At 45.3% G+C, this 19,933-nt stretch overlaps 1 protein-coding gene across 1 annotated transcript in view; it reads right to left on the bottom strand.

Annotated features, from left to right (window-relative positions):
* Positions 1-19,933, bottom strand: part of LOC145273746 (60S ribosomal export protein NMD3-like) — a gene marked incomplete at its 3' end in the record, with an annotated part of 64,600 nt that overhangs the window by 32,291 nt on the left and 12,376 nt on the right. The gene's annotated exons all lie outside the window — the stretch shown is intronic.

Genomic DNA, 19,933 nt, shown 5'->3' with positions numbered 1-19,933 from the left:
CGTTACCTAGAGGCTGTTCTTCGCTCGGCTGGGTTTGGTCCCCAGTTTCGCTCTTGGATTTGCCTCTTGTATGCCAACCCTGGTGCTATGGTAGAAGTGAATGGGGTGAGGTCGAAACCCTTCATGTTAACAAGATCGATCCGTCAAGGTTGTCCGTTATCCCCAATGTTATATGTGCTGGCGCTTGAGCCATATTTGCGCCAGCTTCGGGTGAATCCGGTCCTTCGCGGGATTACTTTGCCAGGTGGCTCTACCCCGGTAAAGTATACCGCCTATGCTGACGACGTGACTGTGCTTGTAACGAGCAGTGCCGAGATTAGAGTCGTTGACATAGAAACAAGTCGGTATGCCAAGGTCACAGGGGCCATAATTAACTACGTTAAGTCTATTGGCTTACGTATCGGTGCCTGGAGGGGTATGCCCCTTCAGGGACCCTTTGGTTGGACTGATGGGCCATGCAAGCTACTCGGCGTCTGGTTTGGCCCCGGTCTCCAGCTGGAGAAAAATTGGTCGGAGGTATTGGAAGCGGTCAAGGTCGCATCTCATTTGTGGGCCTTGAGAAATCTGTCTTTGAAGGGTCGGGCGGAGGTATGCAATTCTCATATCTACCCCCTGATCCTTTACCGTCTATCAGTACTTCCACTCCCGGAAACCACACTAGTTGATCTGGTGCGTGCTCTTTTTGCATTCTTATGGCGCGGAAAGCAAGCCATGGTTACTCGGGAGGTCTGTTACCTGCATCCGTCTGAAGGCGGTCTGGGTATGCCTAGTGTGCTAATACGTAGACACACTCTTAGGCTGATATACCTGGATCGAATGTGTACACCAAGTGAGGGAAACGGTGTCTTCTGGATAGAAGACACTAAGAAAGCCTTTCCGGCTTTGGAGAGTGTGCATTCGGCTAGAGGAGAGGCACACAAGTTGTTCCGAAACGAGTGCCCTTTCTATCGCGAGTGTCGGCAGGCCTTGAGATTTCTTCTACGGGTCCAAGAAAGCCTCTCTGACACCCAGCTGTTGTCTCGCAAGGCGCTATATCGGGCCTTAGTGAGGGGATCCGTTCGAGACGAAAAGATTGAGGAGTTCGGTTTTACGAAGGAGGAGCGCCGCTTAATATGGCCTTGGGCGCCTGGGTCGAGCTGCTTCGATAATTACGAGGCATCACTCACCTGGCTGGTAATACGAAATGCCCTCTGGGTCGGCAAAAGACTTTACGCAGCGGGTTTTACGGAGACACCCAATTGTGTCCGATGCGGAGAATGGGAGGAAGACCTTGATCATGCTTTCTTCCACTGCGCCATTGTTCGACCGTTGTGTGAGTTAGTTGAAGGCTTCACGGTTCGCATGCTGAGCGAGCGGTTTTTTGTGCTGGAGTCGGTTTCCCCGTGCTGCAACTGGGCACCGACCATGAAGAAAGAAGAACGCTATGTTTTTCTGTGTTTATTAGCAGTTATGAGAGGCGCGATTTGGACGACGCGACAGAAGGAGGTTTACGGAGGTGAGACCTTCACTGCTCCCCAGCTTGTCCTCATTTTCAAATATCGATTGAAAATGCGAATTAAGCTGGAGAAGGTGAAACTCACTCCTGTGAATTTCAACGACAGGTGGGTGAAAGTTTCGCGATTGTGTAAAGTGAATGGAGCTAATCTTGAATTTCTTTTTTGAGTGGCTTAGGTTTTTTTAAGGATTTTGGGTGACTTGATCAAACATGGACATGCATCGGACCTCCTAGAGTAGGCTAGTTAGGCATTTTTGTTCGATTTTTAACTTAGCCAGAGTATGCATGCTATCATCGCCCCAATCCCCCTTTTTGGTTTTCCCTGTCCCAGCGTCCCCCCTTTTTTTTTTTTTTTTTTTTTTTTTTTTTTTTTTTTTTTTCTCCCCACTTTTGGTTCGATAACCCCCAATCCCGGCCCCTTAGGTGATGGATAAACTGTTTTGCCAGAGATGTGGGCCATTTTTGTGGTGTTTGAATAAAGTCAGTTTTCGTGGGACCCACATTTTTTCGACTGGCAAAACTTTTTATCCGCCACAATCAGTAGTGAGGGGGTTCTTTTTACTAACCACCTTTTAGCATTGTATATTTTTCATCCAATTTTGTAAATAAGATTTTTATCCCCAACCCCCCCACATCATGTATATATATTTGTAACTTTCGGGTTTTAAGTAGGATGTCCACAGAGTGATTCTGGTATTTTGGTGAAAGAGTCTAGTTAAGTTAACGTTATGTTAGTTAGGTCAACATTAACCCCCATCCCCTTTTTCGGCCTTGTGCCACATTTTTATTTGTGTAATTTTATTTTATACAATAAAATAAATATTAACTTTACCCTTCGTCTGACTACGTCTTTATCGCTCAAAATTTGTTGGTTCGTATATTGTTATTCTGCACGTTATATTGTTACTATTTTGTTATCACCTTGTTAAATTTGTTATTGCTTATCTTCTTCTTCCCCCGGCACCACTTTTTCAATTACCGGATTCTTTTTTTTTCTTTTTTTTTTCTCTTTTTTTTTGGACTGTTATCTTTCTCTCCTCTTGTTATACGCCGGCCATGGCAGCTGCCAGCTGTGTGCCGACGGTTGAGGTGAAGGAAGATGAGGCATTAGGTGGATGGACAAAACCACCAAAAGTAAAAATCGACGTAGTTAAATTTGTCGAAGACGCAAAGAAATGTGTGGAATTTACGACAGAAACGGGTATAAAGTTGGAACAACCGCGGTTACAAGAATTTGCTAAAAGGACTATTTCTCTATTTGTAATAGACCGCAAAACCAAAAAATTAATTAGATCAACGAAAGATGTTGTCACCAAATTAATTGCATCAGCAGGTTTAAGAGCTGAGCGGATTACAAAATGTAAAGGATATAACACATGGGCAGCTCTTTTTAAGACGGAAGAAGAATGCATAGCAATGACAAAAAAAGAAATTATTACCAACGAGTACGTTCTGAGAATGGAATACTTAGGAAGGCGAAGAACCACAGTGTCCATTTTTGAAGTTCCTGGTGCTGTCCCCGGGGAATACCTAGCTGCTTTCTTACTTAAGTTTGGGGACATAACCGGAATAGAAGAGGACCACTATAATGGAGTTTGGACTTTCGACATTCTGCTTAATGCAGAAGCATTTCTACGTATACCATACTACCTGGAGGCTGGAGTAGAAAAGCTGCCAATCGTGGTCGCAGGTAGAAGACCAGCATGTTGGATATGTGGGGAAGTCGGCCATCTCACTTACACATGCCCCAAAAGGAAGCCAGCCGTAAAAGTTATCCCTACAAATGAACGGAAAATAGGTTATGTAGAACCTAAGGACAATTCCCAGACACCAGCAGAAGAGAAAAATGAAATAACACCTGAGGAGTTTGAAAAGACTTTTAATTCAGAAAAACAATCCCCCAAAAAGAAGGACAATTGGACACTCATCCCTCTTTCAAAAAAATCCCCACCCAAGACTTATGCTAAGTCCCTCTCTAAAGAAGAGAAAATTGAAATTAGGACAAGTAAAGACCCAGGGGGCAATAAATTCAAAACCCTACTGAAACTAAAAGAAACTCTTGATGAGAAAAGAAGAAAATCTGAGGAGAAAGAGTTCCCTGAATCCCTTTTCCCTGAAAAACCGACCTCAAAAGAAAAGCAAATCCCTCGCAAAGCCCCCCCTCTTACTAAAGCTTCTCTGCCCCATAGAGACACCAAAATGACATCTCTAGGTTCCCCCTCCAAAAAGACCCCCAAACCGTCACCATTCTGCTCGCCAAACAACACGCCCAAGAACACCCCTCCCCCTTCTCCAATGAAAACAGACATGCCCCCTCCTCCCCCCTCAGATAAGAAAAGACATAGAAGCCCCTCTGTAGAGACTGAATCAAGGAAAAAAAAACAACAACCCTTCTTTAATGGGAAGGACGTGTGCAAAATCACGGCAGAAGTAGAGACCATAATGAAGTCCCATAGCAGGAAAGATTACAGAAACCTCCTCGCTTTCAAATCATACCAAAAAAAAGACATTACTAACCCTGAAAATTTTAAAACAAACCACATACTAACAGTTGTCAGGAAACGCGAGGAGGCCAAAGGACTATGGACTATGCTGGAGGAAGCAAACTCTGCTTTCAACCTTTATCCTCCAGCAGCCTATTTTAACGACAACGAATTAATCGAAATTAGAAAACGATGTGTTGGACGGGTCCCCATCAAACTCCATCCTTCACTTTATAGGGCAGTTAAACTAACCTTCCCCCTAGACATCGGCGGTCTGTCCCCTGACGGGTCTATCACCACTGAGATGACCACTGGATCATTGGGGACAGCTGTCGGTGTCTTGACACCGTCTATGTTTGATTAGGTTTCTCAACCCTAAGTAACTCAAGATGGCTTCCTTAAGATTAGCTAGTTTAAATGTCCGAGGGTTGAGGGACGCCTCTCGTAAACTTCGAGTTGCACGCGACCTTCAACGCCTTGGTGTGGATATTTGTTGTATACAGGAAACTCACTTCATTCCTAGTGATTATCAGGGTGTGCTCCTTAGAGACTTTCAGCTCTATTCAGCACATTATGATACCCATGCAAGGGGGGTTACCTGGCTAGTTAAGCGCACTCTTGATGCGTCGTGTGACCCTATTTATGCAGATCCAGAGGGAAGATTGCTCGTTCTAGATGTTACCGTAAAGGATGTGGCATTTCGTTTTATTGGGGTTTATGCGCCCAATAACCATGCTGAGCTTGTTTCCTTTTTTCGGCGAATCGAGCCTTTCATGAATTCGTCTCGACGGTTAGTTTTAGCGGGAGACTGGAACGCGGTCCTGGATCCCGAGTTAGATCGCGGGGTTAATACCAGAAGGGATACTAATCAGAACCGGGATGCTAAAGCGTTTCGAGACTTTGTCGACAAGTTTGATCTTGTCGATAAATTTCGGAACGAAAAACCCGGGGATTTAGCATGGACTTGGACAGGTAGACGCGGCTCCGATTCGGTGCAACTTTCGAGTTACATCGATCGGTTCTTAGTTAGGAGAGTCGACTTAGGGCTTTTAGACTGTCCAAGTTTTCATAGTATAGTTTATTCGGACCACAGGCTTGTCCGGGTTCGAGTAAACTTAGATAGTGTTAAACCTAGGATGGCTAGTTACTGGAAGTTCAACACGTCGTTGTTCGATGTGAAGGACTTCCGGGAACAGCTTCTACTAACAATACAGAGGGAATTGACGGGGGCTATCATCGGGAATAAGTGGTGGGGCAACCTTAAAAAAGTCATTAGGTCCTTCGCTGCTGATTTTAGTCGCCGGCTCAAACGTAGTTCTAGAGCAGCGAAAGCGGCGCTAGAAGATAGATTAGAAAGGGCGGTGGAGGAGGGGGATAGTGCTAGCTATACTGTAGTTAAGGCTGAACTGGACTCCTTGGATAACAGGGAGGACCAGGGAGTATTAGTTAGGGCTAGATTAAAAAGAGCGCCAAACGAGGCAACAAACATGGCCGCGTCATTGCGTGCGGAGGAGTTTCGACGTTCTGCAGATCGACACATCGCCAGTGTCACATTGCCGGACGGACGAACCGTAACTTCAAACGACGGAATCTTGGAGGGTTTTCGGACTCATTTTCAGGAACTTTTTACCAAGGAGCCCGGTCTGACTATTGAACAGTTTGACACCTATTTAGCCGACTTTTCTCGCCTGGAGGCGACCGAAGCAGCTAGGTGTGAAGGTAGCATAAAAGAGGAAGAAGTCATTGAGGCCTTGAAACAGGTCGGGCTAGACAGGACCCCTGGGATAGATGGTCTGCCATACGAGGTGTATTTGAGGCTGTCGCCCATTTTTATCCCTTTGCTGACCGTACTTTTTAACTCCTGGTTTAGGAACGGGTGCATACCTCAGTACTTTACCAGGGGGATCATTAAATTGTTACGCAAAGATAAAAATGGAGGGGATGGGATAGGTAATTTCCGGCCCTTAACGATGTTAAACACAGAGTTAAAGATTTTGGCCAAGATCTTAGCAAATCGTCTGCAGATTGTCTTACACCGTCTAATAAGTCCCGAACAGACTTGTTCTGTTAAGGGTCGGACGATTCAAGACAATTTGCACACGATACGCTTGATCGTAGAAAAAGTCGACACAGAAGCCGCGCTGATCAACTTAGATCAGTCCAAAGCATTCGACAGAGTAGACCATCGTTACCTAGAGGCTGTTCTTCGCTCGGCTGGGTTTGGTCCCCAGTTTCGCTCTTGGATTTGCCTCTTGTATGCCAACCCTGGTGCTATGGTAGAAGTGAATGGGGTGAGGTCGAAACCCTTCATGTTAACAAGATCGATCCGTCAAGGTTGTCCGTTATCCCCAATGTTATATGTGCTGGCGCTTGAGCCATATTTGCGCCAGCTTCGGGTGAATCCGGTCCTTCGCGGGATTACTTTGCCAGGTGGCTCTACCCCGGTAAAGTATACCGCCTATGCTGACGACGTGACTGTGCTTGTAACGAGCAGTGCCGAGATTAGAGTCGTTGACATAGAAACAAGTCGGTATGCCAAGGTCACAGGGGCCATAATTAACTACGTTAAGTCTATTGGCTTACGTATCGGTGCCTGGAGGGGTATGCCCCTTCAGGGACCCTTTGGTTGGACTGATGGGCCATGCAAGCTACTCGGCGTCTGGTTTGGCCCCGGTCTCCAGCTGGAGAAAAATTGGTCGGAGGTATTGGAAGCGGTCAAGGTCGCATCTCATTTGTGGGCCTTGAGAAATCTGTCTTTGAAGGGTCGGGCGGAGGTATGCAATTCTCATATCTACCCCCTGATCCTTTACCGTCTATCAGTACTTCCACTCCCGGAAACCACACTAGTTGATCTGGTGCGTGCTCTTTTTGCATTCTTATGGCGCGGAAAGCAAGCCATGGTTACTCGGGAGGTCTGTTACCTGCATCCGTCTGAAGGCGGTCTAGGTATGCCTAGTGTGCTAATACGTAGACACACTCTTAGGCTGATATACCTGGATCGAATGTGTACACCAAGTGAGGGAAACGGTGTCTTCTGGATAGAAGACACTAAGAAAGCCTTTCCGGCTTTGGAGAGTGTGCATTCGGCTAGAGGAGAGGCACACAAGTTGTTCCGAAACGAGTGCCCTTTCTATCGCGAGTGTCGGCAGGCCTTGAGATTTCTTCTACGGGTCCAAGAAAGCCTCTCTGACACCCAGCTGTTGTCTCGCAAGGCGCTATATCGGGCCTTAGTGAGGGGATCCGTTCGAGACGAAAAGATTGAGGAGTTCGGTTTTACGAAGGAGGAGCGCCGCTTAATATGGCCTTGGGCGCCTGGGTCGAGCTGCTTCGATAATTACGAGGCATCACTCACCTGGCTGGTAATACGAAATGCCCTCTGGGTCGGCAAAAGACTTTACGCAGCGGGTTTTACGGAGACACCCAATTGTGTCCGATGCGGAGAATGGGAGGAAGACCTTGATCATGCTTTCTTCCACTGCGCCATTGTTCGACCGTTGTGTGAGTTAGTTGAAGGCTTCACGGTTCGCATGCTGAGCGAGCGGTTTTTTGTGCTGGAGTCGGTTTCCCCGTGCTGCAACTGGGCACCGACCATGAAGAAAGAAGAACGCTATGTTTTTCTGTGTTTACTAGCAGTTATGAGAGGCGTGATTTGGACGACGCGACAGAAGGAGGTTTACGGAGGTGAGACCTTCACTGCTCCCCAGCTTGTCCTCATTTTCAAATATCGATTGAAAATGCGAATTAAGCTGGAGAAGGTGAAACTCACTTCTGTGAATTTCAACGACAGGTGGGTGAAAGTTTCGCGATTGTGTAAAGTGAATGGAGCTAATCTTGAATTTCTTTTTTGAGTGGCTTAGGTTTTTTTAAGGATTTTGGGTGACTTGATCAAACATAGACATGCATCGGACCTCCTAGAGTAGGCTAGTTAGGCATTTTTGTTCGATTTTTAACTTAGCTAGAGTATGCATGCTATCATCGCCCCAATCCCCTTTTTTGGTTTTCCCTGTCCCAGCGTCCCCCCCCCTTTTTTTTTTTTTTTTTTTCCCACTTTTGGTTCGATAACCCCCAATCCCGGCCCCTTAGGTGATGGATAAACTGTTTTGCCAGAGATGTGGGCCATTTTTGTTGTGTTTGAATAAAGTCAGTTTTCGTGGGACCCACATCTTTTCGACTGGCAAAACTTTTTATCCGCCACAATTAGTAGTGAGGGGGTTCTTTTTACTAACCACCTTTTACCATTGTATATTTTTCATCCAATGTTGTAAATAAGATTTTTATCCCCAACCCCCCCACATCATGTATATATATTTGTAACTTTCGGGTTTTAAGTAGGATGTCCACAGAGTGATTCTGGTATTTTGGTGAAAGAGTCTAGTTAAGTTAACGTTATGTTAGTTAGGTCAACATTAACCCCCATCCCCTTTTTCGGCCTTGTGCCACATTTTTATTTGTGTAATTTTATTTTATACAATAAAATAAATATTAACTTTAGTCTTCGTCTGACTACGACTTCATCGTTCAAAATTTGTTGGTTCGTATATTGTTATTCTGCGCGTTATATTGTTAATATTTTGTTATCACCTTGTTAAATTTGTTATTGCTTATCTTCCCCCGGCACCACTTTTTCAATTACCGGACTCTTTTTTTTTATTTTTTTTAATTTTTTTTTATTTTTTTATTTTTTTTGGACTGTTATCTTTCTCTCCTCTTGTTATACGCCGGCCATGGCATCTGCCAGCTGTGTGCCGACGGTTGAGGTGAAGGAAGATGAGGCATTAGGTGGATGGAAAAAACCACCAAAAGTAAAAATCGACGTAGTTAAATTTGTCGAAGACGCAAAGAAATGTGTGGAATTTACGACAGAAACTGGTATAAAGTTGGAACAACCGCGGTTACAAGAATTTGCTAAAAGGACTATTTCTCTATTTGTAATAGACCGCAAAACCAAAAAATTAATTAGATCAACGAAAGATGTTGTCACCAAATTAATTGCATCAGCAGGTTTAAGAGCTGAGCGGATTACAAAATGTAAAGGATATAACACATGGGCAGCTCTTTTTAAGACGGAAGAAGAATGCATAGCAATGACAAAAAAAGAAATCATTACCAACGAGTACGTTCTGAGAATGGAATACTTAGGAAGGCGAAGAACTACAGTGTCCATTTTTGAAGTTCCTGGTGCTGTCCCCGGGGAATACCTAGCCGCTTTCTTACTTAAGTTTGGGGACATAACCGGAATAGAAGAAGACCATTATAATGGAGTATGGACTTTCGACATTCTGCTTAATGCAGAAGCATTTTTACGTATACCTTACTACCTGGAGGCTGGAGTAGAGAAGCTGCCAATCGTGGTCGCAGGCAGAAGACCAGCATGTTGGATATGTGGGGAAGTCGGCCATCTCACTTACACATGCCCCAAAAGGAAGCCAGCCGTAAAAGTTATCCCTACAAATGAACGGAAAATAGGTTATGTAGAACCTAAGGACAATTCCCAGACACCAGCAGAAGAGAAAAATGAAATAACACCTGAGGAGTTTGAAAAGACTTTCAATTCAGAAAAACAATCCCCCAAAAAGAAGGACAACTGGACACTCATCCCTCTTTCAAAAAAATCCCCACCCAAGACTTATGCTAAGTCCCTCTCTAAAGAAGAGAAAATTGAAATTAGGACAAGTAAAGACCCAGGGGGCAATAAATTCAAAACCCTACTGAAACTAAAAGAAACTCTTGATGAGAAAAGGAGAAAATCTGAGGAGAAAGAGTTCCCTGAATCCCTTTTCCCTGAAAAACCGACCTCAAAAGAAAAGCAAATCCCTCGCAAAGCCCCCCCTCTTACTAAAGCTCCTCTGCCCCATAGAGACACCAAAATGACATCTCTAGGTTCTCCCTCCAAAAAGACCCCCAAACCGTCACCATTCTGCTCGCCAAACAACACGCCCAAGAACACCCCTCCCCCTTCTCCAATGAAAACAGACATGCCCCCTCCTCCCCCCTCAGATAAGAAAAGACATAGAAGCCCCTCTGTAGAGACTGAATCAAGGAAAAAAAAACAACAACCCTTCTTTAATGGGAAGGATGTGTGCAAAATCACGGCAGAAGTAGAGACCATAATGAAGTCCCATAGCAGGAAAGATTACAGAAACCTCCTCGTTTTCAAATCATACCAAAAAAAAGACATTACTAACCCTGAAAATTTTAAAACAAACCATATACTAACAGTTGTCAGGAAACGCGAGGAGGCCAAAGGACTATGGACTATGCTGGAGGAAGCAAACTCTGCTTTCAACCTTTATCCTCCAGCAGCCTATTTCAACGACAACGATTTAATCGAAATTAGAAAACGATGTGTTGGACGGGTCCCCATCAAACTCCATCCTTCACTTTATAGGGCAGTTAAACTAACCTTCCCCCTAGACATCGGCGGTCTGTCCCCTGACGGGTCTATCACCACTGAGATGACCACTGGATCATTGGGGACAGCTGTCGGTGTCTTGACACCGTCTATGTTTGATTAGGTTTCTCAACCCTAAGTAACTCAAGATGGCTTCCTTAAGATTAGCTAGTTTAAATGTCCGAGGGTTGAGGGACGCCTCTCGTAAACTTTGAGTTGCACGCGACCTTCAACGCCTTGGTGTGGATATTTGTTGTATACAGGAAACTCACTTCATTCCTAGTGATTATCAGGGTGTGCTCCTTAGAGACTTTCAGCTCTATTCAGCACATTATGATACCCATGCAAGGGGGGTTACCTGGCTAGTTAAGCGCACTCTTGATGCGTCGTGTGACCCTATTTATGCAGATCCAGAGGGAAGATTGCTCGTTCTAGATGTTACCGTAAAGGATGTGGCATTTCGTTTTATTGGGGTTTATGCGCCCAATAACCATGCTGAGCTTGTTTCCTTTTTTCGGCGAATCGAGCCTTTCATGAATTCGTCTCGACGGTTAGTTTTAGCGGGAGACTGGAACGCGGTCCTGGATCCCGAGTTAGATCGCGGGGTTAATACCAGAAGGGATACTAATCAGAACCGGGATGCTAAAGCGTTTCGAGACTTTGTCGACAAGTTTGATCTTGTCGATAAATTTCGGAACGAAAAACCCGGGGATTTAGCATGGACTTGGACAGGTAGACGCGGCTCCGATTCGGTGCAACTTTCGAGTTACATCGATCGGTTCTTAGTTAGGAGAGTCGACTTAGGGCTTTTAGACTGTCCAAGTTTTCATAGTATAGTTTATTCGGACCACAGGCTTGTCCGGGTTCGAGTAAACTTAGATAGTGTTAAACCTAGGATGGCTAGTTACTGGAAGTTCAACACGTCGTTGTTCGATGTGAAGGACTTCCGGGAACAGCTTCTACTAACAATACAGAGGGAATTGACGGGGGCTATCATCGGGAATAAGTGGTGGGGCAACCTTAAAAAAGTCATTAGGTCCTTCGCTGCTGATTTTAGTCGCCGGCTCAAACGTAGTTCTAGAGCAGCGAAAGCGGCGCTAGAAGATAGATTAGAAAGGGCGGTGGAGGAGGGGGATAGTGCTAGCTATACTGTAGTTAAGGCTGAACTGGACTCCTTGGATAACAGGGAGGACCAGGGAGTATTAGTTAGGGCTAGATTAAAAAGAGCGCCAAACGAGGCAACAAACATGGCCGCGTCATTGCGTGCGGAGGAGTTTCGACGTTCTGCAGATCGACACATCGCCAGTGTCACATTGCCGGACGGACAAACCGTAACTTCAAACGACGGAATCTTGGAGGGTTTTCAGACTCATTTTCAGGAACTTTTTACCAAGGAGCCCGGTCTGACTATTGAACAGTTTGACACCTATTTAGCCGACTTTTCTCGCCTGGAGGCGACCGAAGCAGCTAGGTGTGAAGGTAGCATAAAAGAGGAAGAAGTCATTGAGGCCTTGAAACAGGTCGGGCTAGACAGGACCCCTGGGATAGATGGTCTGCCCTACGAGGTGTATTTGAGGCTGTCGCCCATTTTTATCCCTTTGCTGACCGTACTTTTTAACTCCTGGTTTAGGAACGGGTGCATACCTCAGTACTTTACCAGGGGGATCATTAAATTGTTACGCAAAGATAAAAATGGAGGGGATGGGATAGGTAATTTCCGGCCCTTAACGATGTTAAACACAGAGTTAAAGATTTTGGCCAAGATCTTAGCAAATCGTCTGCAGATTGTCTTACACCGTCTAATAAGTCCCGAACAGACTTGTTCTGTTAAGGGTCGGACGATTCAAGACAATTTGCACACGATACGCTTGATCGTAGAAAAAGTCGACACAGAAGCCGCGCTGATCAACTTAGATCAGTCCAAAGCATTCGACAGAGTAGACCATCGTTACCTAGAGGCTGTTCTTCGCTCGGCTGGGTTTGGTCCCCAGTTTCGCTCTTGGATTTGCCTCTTGTATGCCAACCCTGGTGCTATGGTAGAAGTGAATGGGGTGAGGTCGAAACCCTTCATGTTAACAAGATCGATCCGTCAAGGTTGTCCGTTATCCCCAATGTTATATGTGCTGGCGCTTGAGCCATATTTGCGCCAGCTTCGGGTGAATCCGGTCCTTCGCGGGATTACTTTGCCAGGTGGCTCTACCCCGGTAAAGTATACCGCCTATGCTGACGACGTGACTGTGCTTGTAACGAGCAGTGCCGAGATTAGAGTCGTTGACATAGAAACAAGTCGGTATGCCAAGGTCACAGGGGCCATAATTAACTACGTTAAGTCTATTGGCTTACGTATCGGTGCCTGGAGGGGTATGCCCCTTCAGGGACCCTTTGGTTGGACTGATGGGCCATGCAAGCTACTCGGCGTCTGGTTTGGCCCCGGTCTCCAGCTGGAGAAAAATTGGTCGGAGGTATTGGAAGCGGTCAAGGTCGCATCTCATTTGTGGGCCTTGAGAAATCTGTCTTTGAAGGGTCGGGCGGAGGTATGCAATTCTCATATCTACCCCCTGATCCTTTACCGTCTATCAGTACTTCCACTCCCGGAGACCACACTAGTTGATCTGGTGCGTGCTCTTTTTGCATTCTTATGGCGCGGAAAGCAAGCCATGGTTACTCGGGAGGTCTGTTACCTGCATCCGTCTGAAGGCGGTCTGGGTATGCCTAGTGTGCAAATACGTAGACACACTCTTAGGCTGATATACCTGGATCGAATGTGTACACCAAGTGAGGGAAACGGTGTCTTCTGGATAGAAGACACTAAGAAAGCCTTTCAGGCTTTGGAGAGTGTGCATTCGGCTGAGGGGGAGGCACACAAGTTGTTCCGAAACGAGTGCCCTTTCTATCGCGAGTGTCGGCAGGCCTTGAGATTTCTTCTACGGGTCCAAGAAAGCCTCTCTGACACCCAGCTGTTGTCTCGCAAGGCGCTATATCGGGCCTTAGTGAGGGGATCCGTTCGAGACGAAAAGATTGAGGAGTTCGGTTTTACGAAGGAGGAGCGCCGCTTAATATGGCCTTGGGCGCCTGGGTCGAGCTGCTTCGATAATTACGAGGCATCACTCACCTGGCTGGTAATACGAAATGCCCTCTGGGTCGGCAAAAGACTTTACGCAGCGGGTTTTACGGAGACACCCAATTGTGTCCGATGCGGAGAATGGGAGGAAGACCTTGATCATGCTTTCTTCCACTGCGCCATTGTTCGACCGTTGTGTGAGTTAGTTGAAGGCTTCACGGTTCGCATGCTGAGCGAGCGGTTTTTTGTGCTGGAGTCGGTTTCCCCGTGCTGCAACTGGGCACCGACCATGAAGAAAGAAGAACGCTATGTTTTTCTGTGTTTACTAGCAGTTATGAGAGGCGTGATTTGGACGACGCGACAGAAGGAGGTTTACGGAGGTGAGACCTTCACTGCTCCCCAGCTTGTCCTCATTTTCAAATATCGATTGAAAATGCGAATTAAGCTGGAGAAGGTGAAACTCACTCCTGTGAATTTCAACGACAGGTGGGTGAAAGTTTCGCGATTGTGTAAAGTGAATGGAGCTAATCTTGAATTTCTTTTTTGAGTGGCTTAGGTTTTTTTAAGGATTTTGGGTAACTTGATCAAACATAGACATGCATCGGACCTCCTAGAGTAGGCTAGTTAGGCATTTTTGTTCGATTTTTAACTTAGCTAGAGTATGCATGCTATCATCGCCCCAATCTTCTTTTTTTGGTTTTCCCTGTCCCAGCGTCCCTTTTTTTTTTTTTTTTTTCCTCCCACTTTTGGTTCGATAACCCCAATCCCAGCCCCTTAGGTGACGGATAAACTGTTTTGCCAGAGATGTGGGCCATTTTTGTTGTGTTTGTATAAAGTCAGTTTTCGTGGGACCTACATCTTTTCGACTGGCAAAACTTTTTATCCGCCACAATTAGTAGTGAGGGGGTTCTTTCTACTAACCACCTTTTAGCATTGTATATTTTTCATCCAATTTTGTAAATAAGATTTTTATCCCCAACCCCCCCACATCATGTATATATATTTGTAACTTTCGGGTTTTAAGTAGGATGTCCACAGAGTGATTCTGGTATTTTGGTGAAAGAGTCTAGTTAACGTTATGTTAGTTAGGTCAACATTAACCCTTTAGTCTTTGTCAAGTTATCCACAACTTGAACGCTGACCGAAAGTCCACTACACAATTCAACATGGCGCTACGAACAGGATTCGAGACAGAAGATTGGAAAGACTATTTCCTCAAAGCAGGCATTGCTGCCGATTCCGCCAAGAGCTACGCTGCAACTTTTGTGAAGGAAAAACTGAGGAAAGAAAACCTTCAAGTAATGGATCGAGCCATGCTAAGAGAATTGGGAATCACAACAATGGGAGAAGCTCTGTCTATCCTTCGACAAGCCAAGGAACCCGCTACCCAGACCACCTATGCTAAGGCACCAGCTGCCAGGCCTCCCCAACTTCATCTCGAAATGACCCCTCAACAATTCAGAAAATTTCGGATTGACTGGGAAGTATTCACCAGAATAACGGACATGCCAACTTCTCAGGCCAATACCCAGTTATACAGTTGCGCTGATGAATCCGTTCAAAATGCAATCATAAATACGTACCCTAAGTTCTTCACCACCAACCCAGACAAGCTGCTAGAGAAAACAACTAAACAAGCCCTCTACATATGCAAGGGCATACAACGGCTTTATCTCAGCAGAGCAGCCTGCATCGATGTGGGAATATTGCACAAACATTTTCCAAACCCTTTAGCAGACGTACATGAAGAGGTAGACACCGAGTCTAAAAAGTGTGTAGATCAATTGCCAAATCGCCCCAAAAACCTCCCTTTTCCTGCAACAGAAGATAACATAGGCAAACTTAAGAGCTGGCTCCTAGAAAAGTTTGCCAAAACGACATTCAACAAAGATGGGATATTTCCAGCCATGTCCGGCCCAGCTGCCCACATTCACCTCAAAGAGGGAGCAATCCCTAAAGCCAGGCATAACCCAATTCCTGTACCCTTCCACTTCAAGGAACCAGTAAGACAAGCCCTTTGGAAGGATGTAGAAAAAGGTATCATAGCTCCAGTACCCGTGGGTATGCCTACTGATTGGTGCAGTACTATGGTAATAACTGCCAAAAAGAATGGTAATCCAAGGAGAACAATAGATTACCAACACCTTAACTCTCAATGCAAGCGAGAAACCCACCATACTGGGTCGCCATTCCAGTTGGCACTGCAAGTGCCACTTAGAACAAAGAAAACAGTCCTAGACGCTGTTGATGGATACCACTCGATTCTCTTAGACAAAGAATCTCAACCATTAACCAACTTCATAACTGAGTGGGGAAGATACATGTATCTTAGGATGCCTCAAGGATATGTCGCATCTGGGGATGCTTACACTCGCAGATACGATGAAATAATAAAAGATATCCCACGCAAGGTGAAGATAGTAGACGATACCCTGCTATATGACTCTAGCATTGAGGGAGCCTTTTATCATACCTTCAATTTTCTGCTCCAATGTGCTAAGAATCGAATTGTGCTCAACACCGACAAATTCCAATTCTGTCAGGATGTCGTACAATTTGGAGGCCTCCAGATAACTTCTTCAGGAGTGACCCCTTCTGAGTCCATGATACAAGCGATACAGGATTTTCCAGTCCCAAGGACAATTACTGATGCCAGATCATGGTTTGGGCTTGTCAACCAAGTAGCCTGGGCATATTCACTGGGTCCAGTTATGGTGCCTTTTCGGGACCTCGTCAAACAAAACTCCAAATTTGCTTGGAATCAAAACCTTGAAGACGCATTCAAAGATTCCAAGCAAGTTATAATTCACCTAGTCCAGAAGGGGGTAGCAACATTTGACAAAGACAGAGGAACTTGCCTTGCTCCAGATTGGAGCAAAGAAGGAATGGGCTTCCTACTCCTACAAAAACATTGCCAATGTACCATGGAAAAAGCCCCAATCTGCTGTTCCGAAGGTTGGCATCTGATATATGCCGGCAGCAGATTTTGCACGGATGCTGAGCGCAGATACGCACCAATAGAGGGTGAGGCAGCAGCAATAGCATGGGCATTGGAGAAATGCTATATGTTCGTCATGGGTTCTCCAAACATCATAGTGGTCACAGACCATGAACTGCTGAAGGGGATATTTGGCGATCGTGATCTGAGCAAGATCCAAAACCCCCGGCTCTTTAGACTAAAGGAAAAGACCCTGAGATACAGATTTACCATACAGCATTGCCCCGGGAAGTGGCACAGAGGCCCTGATGCAGTTTCCCGCCACCCAGTGGCGATGGTGTAAGCCCTCCTCGATGTATTTCCAACAAAACCCTCTCAAATGGATATACTGGAGTCGGACAACATAAGCAACATAACAGAGTCAACAGCCTTAATAGCAACATTTGCAGACAGCAGTAATATAGCCATGATATCACCAGACCTAATTCGTTCAGCAGGTCGTGGCGATCAACAATATAACAAATTAATAGACACAATACAGCAAGGCTTCCCAAAAACACGTAATCTCACTGCGCCCGAAATCCGTGAGTATTGGGAGGTGAGGCACCGCCTTAGCACTGACAATGGTCTAGTATTGTTGGATCGAAGGATCATCATCCCCAAAACACAACGAAAAAAGGTCCTACACTGCCTGCATTCTGCACACCAAGGAGTAGTCGGCATGAAAGCACGTGCCAACGAATCGGTGTACTGGCCAGGGATGGATGCATCAATCCGCAGTATTAGAGCGAATTGCATGGTATGCTCAACCATCGCACCTAGTCAACCAAGGGAACCTATCATTCTAACACGATCCCCAGAGTGGCCATTCCAACAAATCGTCATGGATATTTTTTATATTGGAGATCACACATACCTTGCCTGCGCAGATAGGCTAACTGGTTGGCTAATTTTATACCGCCTAGAATCAGGTCACACTACTACAACCAAATTGATGTCCATATGCCGACAACTGTTCCAAACATATGGTGCCCCAGAAGAACTCAGCACTGATGGCGGCCCACCTTTCACTTCCAGCACATTCCAAGAATTCCTGAAAACATGGTGTGTTAGGCACAGATTATCTTCTGTTGCGTATCCCCAATCCAATGGCAGGGCAGAGCTCGCAGTAAAAACTGCAAAGAGGATTGTGAAAGGAAACACAGGCCCCCACGGTTCCTTGGACAATGACAGTGTTGCCCGGGCCATCTTGCAGTATCGGAATACCCCAATCCAAAGCATTGGCCTATCACCGGCCCAATTATTACTTCACCGTCGACTACGTGACTCCATCCCATCACAGCCAATCCTCTACAAGCCTCATCCTGAATGGGTGTCAGCGGCACAACATCGCGAGGAAATGCTCCACCACCGCAATGCAAAAATAGTGGAAAGATACAATAAATATACCCACAACCTTCCACCATTACAAGCTGGTGACACTGTAGCCATCCAAAATCCAGTCAATCGCAGATGGAACACAACGGGCAAAATCATCAGTTCCCTACCAGATCGACAATACCGAATCAGGGTTAACGGATCCGGAAGGATCACACTTAGGAACCGCCGTTTCCTCAGAAAATGCGAACTTAAGCCTACACCAACCCCAATACCAAGTGCAGCACTAGGACCAACAATTCCCTCAAGCGATACTACATTCTTGCATATCCCACTATCTCCCTGTAATAGCACATACACAGCAACCAAACCCCAACAACAAACCACACATATATCCCCACGCTTTCGATCAAGGATTCCCCGAGCTCTTTCTAGGTTACTACCACACAACAAACTAGGCCTAAAAGAGAGATACACCTCTCACACAACCCAGCCTACTCGTGGGGGGGGGAGGTAGAATAATCAAAAGAACTGTGTTAGTCAATAACACACAACAACAACAACAATAATAGTAGCAAAACTTACCAAGGGTTCAGCTCATGCACAAGACAGACATCAGATTGAGCTGGACTGAGGGCTTGTATTTATGTACAAGCATATCCAATCAGGTGATTCAGCCAATCACAATCCAAGGAATAGACTGGCCCATGTGTGCACAATGGAATCTCCCATTGTGCCATAAATAGTTCTTCTCTTTCATGAGAAGTAACTTTAGTCTTCGTCTGACTACGTCTTCATCGTTCGAGTTACATGGTTAAAAATTTGTTGGTTCGTATATTGTTATTCTGCGCGTTATATTGTTAATATTTTGTTATCACCTTGTTAAATTTGTTATTGCTTATCTTCTTCTTCCCCCGGCACCACTTTTTCAATTACCGGACTCTTTTTTTTTTATTTTTATTTTTTTTGGACTGTTATCTTTCTCTCCTCTTGTTATACGCCGGCCATGGCATCTGCCAGCTGTGTGCCGACGGTTGAGGTGAAGGAAGATGAGGCATCAGGTGGATGGACAAAGCCACCAAAAGTAAAAATTGACGTAGTAAAATTTGTCGAAGACGCAAAGAAATGCGTTGAATTTACGACAGAAACTGGTATTAAGTTGGAACAACCGCGGTTACAGGAGTTTGCTAAGAGGACTATTTCTTTATTTGTAATAGACCGCAAAACCAAAAAATTAATAAGATCAACGAAAGATGTTGTCACCAAATTAATTGCATCAGCAGGTTTAAGAGCTGAGCGAATTACAAAATGTAAAGGATACAACACATGGGCAGCTCTTTTTAAGACGGAAGACGAATGCATAGCGATGACAAAAAAAGAAATCATTACCAATGAGTACGTTCTGAGGATGGAATATTTAGGAAGGCGAAGAACTACAGTGTCCATTTTTGAAGTTCCTGGTGCTGTCCCCGGGGAATACCTAGCCGCTTTCTTACTTAAGTTTGGGGACATAACCGGAATAGAGGAAGACCATTATAATGGAGTATGGACTTTTGACATTCTGCTTAACGCAGAAGCATTTTTACGTATACCATACTACCTGGAGGCTGGTGTAGAGAAGCTGCCAATCGTGGTCGCAGGCAGAAGACCAGCATGTTGGATATGTGGGGAAGTCGGCCATCTCACTTACACATGCCCCAAAAGGAAGCCAGCTGTAAAAATTATCCCTACAAATGACCGGAAAATAGGTTATGTAGAACCTAAGGACAATTCCCAGACACCAGCAGAAGAGAAAAACGAAATCACACCTGAGGAGTTTGAAAAGACTTTTAATTCAGAGCAACAATCCCCCAAAAAGAAGGACAACTGGACACTCATCCCTCTTTCAAAAAAATCCCCACCCAAGACTTATGCTAAGTCCCTCTCTAAAGAAGAGAAAATTGAAATTAGAACAAGTAAGGACCCAGGGGGCAATAAATTCAAAACCCTACTTAAACTAAAAGAGACTCTTGATGAGAAAAGGAGAAAATCTGAGGAGAAAGAGTTCCCTGAATCCCTTTTCCCTGAAAAACCGACCTCAAAAGAAAAGCAAATCCCTCGCAAAGCCCCCCCCCCCTTACTAAAGCTTCTCTGCCCCATAGAGACACCAAAATGACATCTCTAGGTTCTCCCTCCAAAAAGACCCCCA

This window comes from Euprymna scolopes, unplaced genomic scaffold, assembly GCF_053919585.1.
Source record: "Euprymna scolopes isolate OS-2025 unplaced genomic scaffold, ASM5391958v1 sca152, whole genome shotgun sequence".
Lineage (NCBI taxonomy): Eukaryota > Metazoa > Mollusca > Cephalopoda > Sepiida > Sepiolidae > Euprymna > Euprymna scolopes.
Note: the sequence above shows the minus strand (reverse complement) of the source record. Positions and strands in the feature narration are given on the sequence as shown.